A 12,730-nucleotide genomic window follows, 5' to 3' on the forward strand; every position below is an offset into this window, starting at 1 on the left:
CGTGCTTAGTCACTCCAGTCGTGTCCAACTCTCTGCGACCCCATGGATCATGGCCCACCAGGCTCCTCTGTTCATGGGATTCTCCAGGAAAGAATACTGGAGTGGGTTGCCATTTCCTTCTCCAGTGAGAAAGTATGAAGTGAGTGAATTGAAGTCGCTCAGTCGTGTCTGACTCTTTGTAACCCCATGCACTGTAGGCTACCAGGCTCCTCCATCCATGGGATTTTCCAGGGAAGAATACTGGAGCGGGTTGCCATTTCCTTCTCTAGACCTGGAAGACAGAATGATGGAAATCATTGCTGCAGAAGATAGTATAGAAAGAGAATTTAAAAAAAAAAAAAAGAATACAGTCTAAGAGAACTCTGTGACATTAAATGCACCAACATTCCCATTATAGGGGGTCCCAAAAGCAGAAGAGAGAGAGACAGAGAAAAGACCTGAGAAAATATTTGAAGAGAGAATAGCTGAAAACTTCTCTAATATGGGATAGGAAGGGCTTCTAGGGTAGCTCAGCTGGTAAAGAATTCTCCTGCAATGCAGGAGATGCCAGATCGTTTCCTGGGTCAGGAAGTTCCCCTGGAGAATGGATAGGCTACCCACTCTAGTATTCTTGGGCTTCCCTGGTGGCTCATATGGTAAAGAATCAGCCTGAAATGCAGGCCTGGGTTCGATACCTGGGTTGGGATGATCCCATGGAGGAGAGCATGGGAACCCACTCTAGTATTCTTGCCTAAAGAATCCCCATGGACAGAGGAACCTGGCAGGCTACAGTGCATGGGGTCGCAAAGAGTCACACACAACTGAGCAACTAAGCACAGCACAATATGGGAAAGGAAATAGTCAATCAAGTCCAGGAAGCTCAGAGAGTCCTAGGCAGGATAAACCCAAGGAGGAACAAAATGTGACACATAGTAATCAAACTGAAGAAAATTAGACATAGATAAAATACTAAAAGCAACAAGGGAAAATGACAAACAGCATACATGGAAATTCCCATCAGGTTATCAGCTGATTTCTCAACAGAGACTCTACAAGCCAAAAGGGAATGAATGTCATGTTATATTTAAAGTGATGAAAGGGAAGAATCTGCAATCAAGAATAGTGTATCCAGCAGGACTCTCATTCAGATTTGATGGAGGAATCAAAAGCTTTCCAGAAATGCTGAAGTTAAGAGAATACAGCACCATCAAACCAGTTTTACAACAAATGATAAAGAAATTCTCTTGACAGGAAACACAAGAGAAGGAAAAGATCTACACAAAATAAATCCAAAACAATTAAGAACATGGTAATAGGATCATACATATCAATAATTACCTTAAATGTAAGTGGATTAAATGCACCAACTAAAAGACATAGGCTGGGCAGATACAAAAACAAGACCAGTATATATTCTGTTTACAAGAGAACCACCTCAGACCTAGGGATACTTACAGACTGTCCATTGACAGATGAATGGATAAGGAAGTTGTGGTACATATACACAATGGAATATTACTCTGTAAAAAGGAATGCACTTGAGTCAGTTCTAATTAGGTGGATGAACCTAGAGCCTATTATACAGTGTGATTTAAGTCAGAAAGAGAAAGACAAATACAGTATATTAACACATATATATGGAATTTAGAAATGGTGGTACCAACGATCCTAAGTATAGGGCAGCAAAGGAGAGACAGATGTAAGGAACAAACTTTTGGACTCAGTGGGAGGAGAGGGTGATATGACTTGAGAGAACAGCATTGAAACATACACGCTACCATATGTAAAACAGATAACCAGTGAGAGTTTGATGTATGATACAGTGCACCCAAAGCCAGTGCTCTTTGACAACCTGGAGGGATAGGTTGCGGAGGAAGGTGGGAGGGGAGGTTCAGGATGGAGGGGACACATGTATACCTATGACTGATTCATACTGATGTATAACAAAAACCATCACAATATTGTAAAGTAACTATCTTCCAATTAAAATAAATAAGTGAATTAAAAAAAATGACATAGACTTGCTGGCAGATGAATATATGTGCATGTATTCACTTCCACTTACCATATCACTCTATTTAATGCCCCAAATTGTATGTAACTATTTTATACTGTTAGTTTAATCATGCTTCCTTTATGGCATGCAATTGTAATTATCTTTTATTTTTGACTGGCTATTGATTGTGAAAACTAACTAATTTTTTTTTTTACTTTTGTAATTAGGTAACTGTTATTCACATAACACCAGTGAATCATGATTGTATGTGCTCAGTCAGTCTTTGTGGTCTCATGGATTGTAACCCGTCAGGTTCCTCTGTCCACACAATTTTCCAGGTAAGAACACTTGAGTGGGTTGCCATTTCCTACTCCAGGGGATCTTCTCTATCCAGGGATTGAACCCACAACTCTTTTGTCTCCTGAATTGGAAGGTGGAATATTTACCACTAGCACCACCTGGAAAGCCTTTGGTCAACAGTAAATAATAGAATTGTATATCACTAAAATTATCATTTAATAGTGAGAGAGTCAAATCCTGGGCAGATTGATAAGAAGTCCAGGCGTCCCCAAGGAGAGAGGGGTCTGGAATTCTCAAGGGGGAAGAAAAGACAAACTTTTTTTGTCCCTCTACATTCCTTAAGATTATATAACAATAATGTATCCTGCTTCAGGATAGTCTCCGGAAAAAAAAAAAAAACCTTCTTGCTAATCCTGTTATCTTAAGGTGTAAATTATGGGAGTAGGTCTAGTGAGGTCTTTCAACCTCCAGACATTCTTTTGATTCACTGTAAAAACTAATTAGAGAGTATATAACTCCATGGCTAACACTAGCAAGGGCGTACTCTTTCTGCCCCCCTTCTGATGCCTATGTCAGAAGCTTTCTCTATCTCCTTTATACTTTAATAAAATTTTATTACACAAAAGCTCTGAGTAATCAAGCCTTGTCTCTGGCCACGGATTGAATTCTTCTCCTCCAGAGGCCAAGAATCCTGGTGTCTCTGTGTGGTTCAGCAACAACCTTTCAATAGAAACACTTGTAATAATTTTTTAAAGTCCAGACACATGTCAGAATTATCGTGGAAATTTTTGAGAAGTACAAATTACCAGGTATTGTGTGTTTCATCCAAAGTTTCTGATGTGTTTCTAATGGACTTCCATGTTTAAAAACAACTGAACTATATGATGACCTTTTATCTTTAATTACTTTGTTCTACTCTTTCTATTACATATTCAGTGTTCCCATTTCATTTATTTTATGTTTTCCAATTTTTCTGTCTCTTTTTTTTTCCTCAAGCCATTATCAAAGCATAGTATAAAAGTTTTTGTATACATATGTGGAGAAGCTCTATAAAGTCAGCAAAATCAAGACTGGGAGCTGACTGTGGCTCAGATCATGAACTCCTTATTGCCAAATTCAGACTGAAATTGAAGAAAGTAAGGAAAACCACTAGACCATTCAGGTATGACCTAAATCAAATCCCTTAGGATTATACCGTAGTAGTGACAAGTAGATTCAAGGCATTAGATTTGATAGACAGAGTGCCTGAAGAACTATGGATGGAGGTTCATAACATTGTACAGGAGGTGGTGATCAAAACCATCCCCAATAAAAATGCAAAAAGGCAAAATGATCATCTGAGGAGGCCTTACAAATAGCTGAGAAAAGAAGAGAAGTGAAGGGAAAGGAGAAAAGTAAAGAGATACCCATTTGAATGCAGAGTTCCAAAAAATAGCAAGGAGAGATGAGAAAGCCTTCCTCAGAGATCAATGCAAAGAAATAAAGAAAGACAATAGAATGGTAAAACTAGAGTTCTCTTCAAGAAAATTAGAGATATCAAGGGAACATTTTATGCAAAGATGGGCAGAATAAAGGACAGAAATGATACGGACCTAAAAGAAGCAGAAGACATTAAGAAGAGGTGACAAGAAGACACTGAAAGACTATACAAAAAGATCTTAATGACCCAGATAACCACGATGGTATCATGGATGTGAGAGTTGGACTGTGAAGAAGGCTGAGCGCTGAAGAATTGATGCTTTTGAACTGTGGTGTTGGAGAAGACTCTTGAGAGTCCCTGGGACTGCAAGGAGATCCAAGCAGTCCATTCTGAAGGAGATCAGCCCTGGGATTTCTTTGGAAGGAATGATGCTAAAGCTGAAACTCCAGTACTTTGGCCACTTCATGCAAAGAGTTGACTCATTGGAAAAGACTCTGATGCTGGGAGGGATTGGGGGCAAGAGGAGAAGTGGACGACAGAGGATGAGAGGGCTGGATGGCATCACTGACTCAATGGACGTGAGTTTCAGTGAACTCCGGGAGTTGGTGATGGACAGGGAGGCCTGGCGTGCTGCGATTCATCGGGTCACAAAGAGTCGGACACGACTGAGCGACTGATCTGATCTGATCTGATGATCACTCACCTAGAGCCAGACATCCTGAAATGTGAAGTCAAGTGGGCCTTAGGAAGCATCACTATGAACAAAGCTAGTGGAGATGATGGAATTCCAGTGGAGCTATTCAAATCTTAAAAGATGATGCTGTGAAAGTGCTGCACTCAATATGCTAGCAAATTTGGAAAAGTCAGCAATGGCCATGAGACTGGAAAATATCGGTTTTCTTTCAAATACCAAAGAAAGGCAATACCACAGAATGTTCAAATTACCACACAATTGCACTCATCTCTCATGCTAGCAACATAATGCTCAAAATTCTCCAAACGAGACTTCAACAGTACATGAACTGAGAACTTCCAGATGTTTAAGTTGGATTTAGGAAAGGCAGAGAAATCAGAGATCAAATTGGTAATATCTGTTGGATCATAGAAAAAGCAAGACAATTCCAGAAAAACACCTACTTCTTCATTGACTACACAAAATCCTTTGAATTGTGTGGATCACAATAAACTGTGGAAAATTCTTCAAGAGATGGGCACCAGATCCCCTCACCTGCCTCCTGAGAAATCTGTATGCAGGTCAAGAAGCAACAGTTAGAACTGGGCATGGAACAGTGGACTGGTTCCAAATTGGGAAAGCAGTACATCAAGGCTGTATACTGTCACCCTGCTTATTTAACTTATATGAAGAGTACATCATGAGAAACGCTGGACTGGATGAAGCACAAACTGGAATCAAGATTGCCAGGAGAAATATCAATAACCTCAGATATGCAGATGAAACCCTTATGGCAGAAAGCGACGAGGAACTAAAGAGCCTCTTGATAAAAGTGAAAGAGGAGAGTCAAAAAACTGGCTTAAAATTCAAAATTAAAAAAACGAAAATCACGGCATCTGGCCCCATCACTTCATGGCAAATAGATGGGGAAACAATGGAAACAGTGACAGACCTTATTTTCTTGGCTCCAAAATCACTGCAGATGGTGACTGCAGCCATGGAATTAAAAGATACTTGCTCCTTAGAAGAAAAGTTATGACCAACCTCCACAGCATATTAAAAAGCAGAGACATTTCTTTACTGACAATGGTCCATCTAGTCAAAGCTATATTTTTTTTCTAATAGTCATGTATGGATGTGAAGTTGGACCATAAAGAAAACTGAGTGCCAAATAATTTATGCTTTTGAACTGTGGTGTTGGTCAAGACTCTTGAACATCCCTTGGCCTGTAAGGAGATCAAATTAGGCAATCCTAAAGGAAATCAGTCCCCGATATTCATTGGAAGGACTGATGCTGAAGCTCCAATACTTTGAACACCTGATGCAAAGAACTGACTCATTGGAAAAGACCCTGATACTGGGAAAGATTGAAGGCAGGAGGAGAAGGGTGCGACAGAGGATGAGATAGTTGGTTGGCATCACCAACTTAAGTGATGGATAGTAATTTGAGCGAGCTCTCAGAGTTGGTGATGGACAGGGAAGCCCAGCATGCTGCACTCCATTGGGTTGCAAAGAGCCAAACATGACTGAGCGACTGAACTGAACTGATTATATATATAATATATTATATATATAGTATATAATATAATATATATTATATACATATATATAATATATAGTATGTATAATATATATATATATTTTAGAAAACTTATGAATTTTTGCCAAGATAAAAACTTTGATTTTGATTCCAATTGTTTAACATAATATGAATAGAATGCTAGATTTCAAATTAATATTCCCTCAAAACTTTGATGTATTTCCATGTATTTTGGCATCTAGTATTACTGGTAAAAGTCTAGAAAGTTTATTTTCTTAGTGATTTTAAAAAAAAAAAATTGAATGGAGTTTGAAGCTTCTAATCCAATTCTGAGAATATAAAGAAATGCCCTGTTGTAAAAAAAAAAAAAGAAAAAAAAAACCCTGGAAATTAATATGTGATACAGTATTATTAACTAAAGTCCAGATTTTGTTTAAAATTCACAAAATTTTATATAATATATATTGTCTGTTTGCATGCTTTATTCGAGATTCCACGTTGTGTTTAGTTGCACTGAGCAGCTTTAGCTACTTGCAACAAATTCTGGCAAATTTTCTTTTCATTTTTATTTAGTTATAAATATTTTATAATTTTCCTTGTTATGGCTTCTGAGTTACACCCATCAATTAAAAGTGGATATTTAGTAGTCAAATACATGGGGTGTTTAAAGTATCTTTGATATTAATTTCTCATTTTGATATTAAATTCTCATTTAAATATTTTCTTCTCTGCGATCACCCTCTGTGTTTTTTCAATCTTCTAACTTTATTGAGGCTTTCAATTGCTCAGTCCAAGATTTCTCTTGGTAAATGTCACATTTCACTTTAAAATATGTCAGTTATATTCAAATATCTTTTGATATTGATTTCTAACATAAATCCATAGTGATAAGAGAAAAGACCCTGTATGATACCAATACCTTAAGGCCATGAAATTTTTGTATTTTATTTTATGCCCCCAGATATATTTCAGTGTCTCCTAGTTCACAGCACGGAGAAGGCAATGTCAACCCACTCCAGTACTCTTGCCTGGACAATCCCATGGACAGAGGAGATTGGTAGGACACGACTGAAGTCGGACAGGATTGAAGCGACTTAGCAGCAGCAGCAGCAGTTCAGAGCACATTCTATGGGAACGTGAATATAATTTGTATTCCACTGTTGTGTGAAAATTTATATAAATCTTAATTATGTTGAATTGGTTCAAAGTTCTTTTCAGGTCTACTGTATCCTTCTAATTTTATGTATATTCATTCTATTAATTTTTGAGAGTTTGATATCTAAACTCTGACTAAACATTTTAATTTATGTACTTAAAAAATAAATGTAATATATATTGGAACTATAAGTAACTTCCCTGGTGGCTCAGATGGCAAAGCATCTGCCTACAGTGCGGGAAACCCGGGTTCAATCCCTGTGTCAGGAAGATCTCCTGGAGAAGGAAATGGCAACCCACTCAAGTAGTCTTGCCTGGAAAATCCCATGGATGGAGAAGCTTGGTAGGCTACAGTCCATGGGGTCGCAAAAAGTTGGACATGACTAAGCAACTTCACTTTCACTTTCATGTGTAACTTTGTTCTATATTTTTCCAAGTCTTTTGTAATATGTTATTATACTTTCATAAATTATAAAATGAAAAAGAGAAAAGCATAAAAAAGGTTTTCTGATAGCTGAAGGAACTGTACTCAATATCTTGTAATACTCTATAATGGGTAATAATCTGCAGCATGTTACTATATATATACATACATATACATATATATCTGAGTTAGCTTTCTGTACACCTGAAACTAACACAATATTTTAAATTGACTATACTTCAATAATAAATAAATAATTTGCATAAACAACAAAAACAAGATGGAATCAGAGTCAATTTTTTTATGATTTTAACAAGATGATATGATGTTTCTTGTAATTTTGGATTTGTTGAATATTTCTGTACCACTAATGTAGTTCTCACCTTTGCACAATCTAGGTATAGATATCTCTGTTGAATTTCTTAACACTGCAGTGACTGTAGCATGTATCCATATTTTCAGACATAGGCTTGATTTCACACATTTTGTCTTTTTGATCACATGAGTTACCTTGAGTCCAATCTGTAGCCTGAAACATATGGCCAGCATGTGTGTTGTTTGGATGTGAGGAAATCTTGTCCTGTAGAAAAGAATCAAAACAACTAAGTAAGTATAGATGTAAATTTATGATGAGACCTCCAAAAGAAGATTTAGAGAGAGGTTCAGGTAAACATTAAAATAGATGGAACATAAGCATTTCATAGTTGTTAGTCTTGTATTTGTTGAATCAAGTGTAGAGAAGCTTAACATTAATATTTGTAGTGTATTTATGATTATATGTAGATAGAAGTAATGTGGGAGAAGTGAGGTGAAATATGCTGCAGAGGAGATGAGACGCAACAGTGAAACAGCAAGAACATACTTCCATTCTGGTTCAGAATTCAAGTAAGGAAAGTAGGGGAATTGTAATATAAAAGCCATCACCGAATACCAGCACCCAAGTATAACTAGGAGGCACAGGAATTCCTCTCCTGTAGGGAAGGTTTTTTTGTATAATAATTCTTTATAAAATAATTTTGGAAAAATATCAGGAGCCTAAGAGCATACAAAGGAAAGAAAACTATTCTCCCGGGGTAAGTGGGATAATATATATATATATATATATATATATATATATATATATATTAGGTTTGGTCAGCTGGTAAAGAATCTGCCTGCTATGCGAGAGACTGAGTTTGATCCCTGGGTTGGGAAGATCCCCTGGAGAAGAGAAATATTACCCACTCCAGTATTCTGGCCTAGAGAATTCCATGGACTGTATAGTCCATGGGGTCGCAAAGAGTTGAACACGACTGAGCAACGTTTGCTGATCACTAGTCACATGAGAGAAAAGCAAAGGGGAGAGAAGGCAAAAAAGAAGTTACACTTTTTAACTTTGAGATGTCTTAATCATATAAATGTATTGCTTATTTGATACATTTATAAAATAAAATTTTGATTAAAAAATTAAAACACCCTCCAAAGGGAAAAGCATTACACTTACAAATCATCATGTAAAGGCTAATATCAGAAGATTTTTGAAAACTGATGCAAGAAGAAAATAAAGTAGTATCTTTAAATTTTTGCAAGAGAACTCCAGACTTGAAAATATGCATCTAACTACATTCCTCAGTGATCAATGCAAAGAAATAGAGGAAAACAACAGAAAGGGAAAGACTAGAGATCTCTTCAAGAAAATTAGAGATACCAAGGGAACAGTTCATGCAAAGATGGGCTCGATAAAGGACAGAAATGGTATGGACCTAACAGAAGCAGAAGATGTTAAGAAGAGGTGGCAAGAATACACAAAATAAATGTATAAAAAATATCTTAATGACCAAGATAATCATGATGGTGTGATCACTCACCTAGATACAGACATCCTGGAATGTGAAGTCAAGTGGGCCTTAGAAAGCATCACTACAAACAAAGCTAGTGCAGGTGATGGAACTCCAGTGGAGCTATTCCAAATCCAGAAAGATAATGCTGTGAAAGTGCTGCACTCAATATGCCAGCAAATTTGGAAAACTCAGCAGTGGCCACAGGACTGGAAAAGGTCAGTTTTCATTCTGATCCCAAAGAAAGGCAATGCCAAAGAATGCTCAAACTACTGCACAATTGCACTCATCTCACACGCTAGTAAAGTAAGGCTCAAAATTCTCCAAGCCAGGCTTCAGCAATACGTGAACCGCAAACTTCCAGATGTTCAAGCTGGTTTTAGAAAAGGCAGAGGAACCAGAGATCAAATTGCCAACATGTGCTGGATCATGGAAAAAGCAAGAGAGTTCCAGAAAAACATCTATTTCTGCTTTATTGACTATGCCAAAGCCTTTGACTGTGTGGATCACAATAAACTGTGGAAAATTCTGAAAGAGATAGGACTACCAGACCACTTGACCTGCCTCTTGAGAAACCTATATGCAGGTCAGGAAATAACAGTTAGAACTGGACATGGAACAACAGACTGGTTCCAAATAGGAAAAGGAGTATGTCAAGGCTGTATACTGTCACCCTGCTTATTTAACTTACATGCAGAGGACATCATGAGAAACTCTGGGCTGGAAGAAGCACAAGCTGGAATCAAGATTGCCGGGAGAAATATCAATAACCTCAGATATGCAGATGACACCACCCTTATGGCAGAAAGTGAAGAGGAATTAAAAAGCCTCTTGATGCAAGTGAAAGTGGAGAGTGAAAAAGTTGGCTTAAAGCTCAACATTCAGAAACCTAAGATCATGGCAACTGTTTCCATCATTTCATGGGAAATAGAACGGAAAACAGTGGAAACAGTGTCAAACTTAATTTTGGGGGGCTCCAAAATCACTGCACATGGTGACTGCAGCCATGAAATTAAAAGACGCTTACTCCTTGGAAGCAAAGTTATGACCAACATAGATAACATATTGAAAAGAAGAGACATTACTTTGCCAACAAAGGTTCATCTAGTCAAGGCTATGGTTTTTCCAGTGGGAGAGTTGGACTGTGAAGAAAGCTGAGCACCGAAGAATTGATGCTTTTGAACTGTGGTGTTGGAGAAGACTCTTGAGAATTCCTTGGACTGCAAGGAGATCCAAGCAGTCCATTCCGAAGGAGATCAGCCCTGGGATTTCTTTGGAAGGAATGATGCTAAAGCTGAAACTCCCGTACTTCGGCCACCTCATGCGAAGAGTTGACTCATTGGCAAAGACTCTGATGCTGGGAGGGATTGGGGGAAGGAGGTGAAGGGGACAACAAACGATGAGATGGCTGGTTGGCATCAGTGACTTGATGCACGTGAGTCTGAGTGAACTCTGGGAGTTGGTGATGGACAGGGAGGCCTGGCGTGCTGAGATTCATGGGGTCGCAAAGAGTGAGCCCCATGAACTGAACTGAACTGAACTGAACTACATTGTATTTTCAATTCAGTGTAGGGAACTTCCCTGGTGGTCCAGTGGTTAAGACTCCATGTGTCCACTTCAGAGGACATGGGTTCTATCTCTGGCTGGGGAACAAGGATATTATATGCACATTGTTCAGCAAAAAAATTAAATAATGAAAAATAAATTCAGTGCAGAGTAATGATATTCTCTAGCAGAAAATGCCTTAGGAGCTGAACCAGACAAAGATTCACTATGAGATTTTTTTTTTTTTTAAATTCACACAGTGGTAAGGAAGGCTTGAACTTGAAGTTTGTTGGCATTAGAGGTGAAAAAACCCTAGAATATGCAACATTAACCATTAACCCCTGGGTAGGAGCATGCCCAAACAGCTATGCATAGCTACACCCAATCAATGTTGAAATGACACAATAACCATAAATGGATTCAACATTATAAAAGTAGTGAACCAATAATACCTTGGATTCTAGGTGGAGAGAGACTAAGACAGCAGACATAAGAAGTTACACTGATAATGGCAAGGCAGAGCATCAAGGAGGTGAGGAAATCTGATGATCTAGAATGCCTCTAACTGGCTTTTCTTGTTGGAGCTCTGGGATTCTGGTCACTCTCTTGGTTTAATAAGAGTTTAAAAGGGTTTCAGTTCAGTTCAGTTCAGTCACTCAGTCGTGTCCAACTCTTTGCGACCCCATGAATTGCAGCATGCTAGGCCTCCCTGTCCATCACCAACTTCCGGAGTTCACTCAAACTAACATCCATCGAGTCAGCGATGCCATCCAGCCATCTCATCGTCTGTCGTCCCCTTCTCCTCCTGCCCCCAATCCCTCCCAGCATCAGAGTCTTTGCCAATGAGTCAACTCTTCGCATGAGGTGGCCAAAGTACTGGAGTTTCAGCTTTAGCATCATTCCTTCCTGAGAACACCCAGGGCTGATATCCTTTAGAAGGGACTGGTTGGATCTCCTTGCAGTCCAAGGCACTCTCAAGAGTCTTCTCCAACACCACAGTTCAAAAGCATCAATTCTTCAGTGCTCAGCTTTCTTCACAGTCCAATTCTCACATCCATACATGACCACTGGAAAAACCATAGCCTTGACTAGACGAACCTTTGTTGGCAAAGTAATGTCTCTTCTTTTCAATATGTTATCTAGGTTGGTCATAACTTTGCTTCCAAGGAGTAAGCGTCTTTTAATTTAATGGCTGCAGTCACCACCTTGAGTGATTTTGGAGCCCAGAAAAATAAAGTCTCACACTGTTTCCAGTTTCCCCATCTATTTCCCATGAAGTGGTGGGACCGGATGCCATGATCTTCGTTTTCTGAATGTTGAGCTTTAAGCCAACTTTTTCACTCTCCTCTTTCACTTTCATCAAAAGGCTTTTTAGTTCCTCTTCACTTTCTGCCATAAGGGTGGTGTCATCTGCATATCTGAGGTAATTGATATTTCTCCTGGCAATCTTGATTCCAGCTTGTGCTTCTTCCAGCCAAGCTTTCCTCATGATGTCCTCTGCATATAAGTTAAATAAGCAGGGTGACAGTATACTGCCTTGACATACTCCTTTTCCTGTTTGGAACCAGTCTGTTGTTCCATGTCCAGTTCTAACTGTTACTTTCTGATCTGCATATAGGTTTCTCAAGAGGCAGGTCAGGTGGTCTGGTATTCCCATGTCTTTCAGAATTTTCCACAATTTTTTGTGATCCACACAGTCAAAGGCTTTGACATTGTCAATAAAGCAGAAATAGATGTTTTTCTGGAACTCTCTCGCTTTTTCAATGATCCAGCTGATGTTGGCAATTTGATCTCTGGTTCCTCTGCCTTTTCTAAAACCAGCTTGAACATCAGAAAGTTCAGGGTTCACATATTGCTGAAGCCTGGCTTGGAGAATTTTGA

General features: G+C 38.6%; 1 long non-coding RNA gene across 1 annotated transcript; it reads left to right on the forward strand.

The window, feature by feature from the left end:
• Positions 1-1,374: 1,374 nt before the first annotated feature.
• Positions 1,375-7,660, forward strand: LOC129639860 (uncharacterized). Its single transcript, XR_008708637.1, has 4 exons — positions 1,375-1,473; positions 2,203-2,313; positions 3,272-3,437; positions 6,870-7,660. It is a non-coding gene; the product is annotated as an uncharacterized LOC129639860 (long non-coding RNA).
• Positions 7,661-12,730: the final 5,070 nt, after the last annotated feature.

Source organism: Bubalus kerabau, chromosome X (assembly GCF_029407905.1).
Source record: "Bubalus kerabau isolate K-KA32 ecotype Philippines breed swamp buffalo chromosome X, PCC_UOA_SB_1v2, whole genome shotgun sequence".
NCBI classification, from domain to species: Eukaryota; Metazoa; Chordata; class Mammalia; order Artiodactyla; family Bovidae; genus Bubalus; species Bubalus kerabau.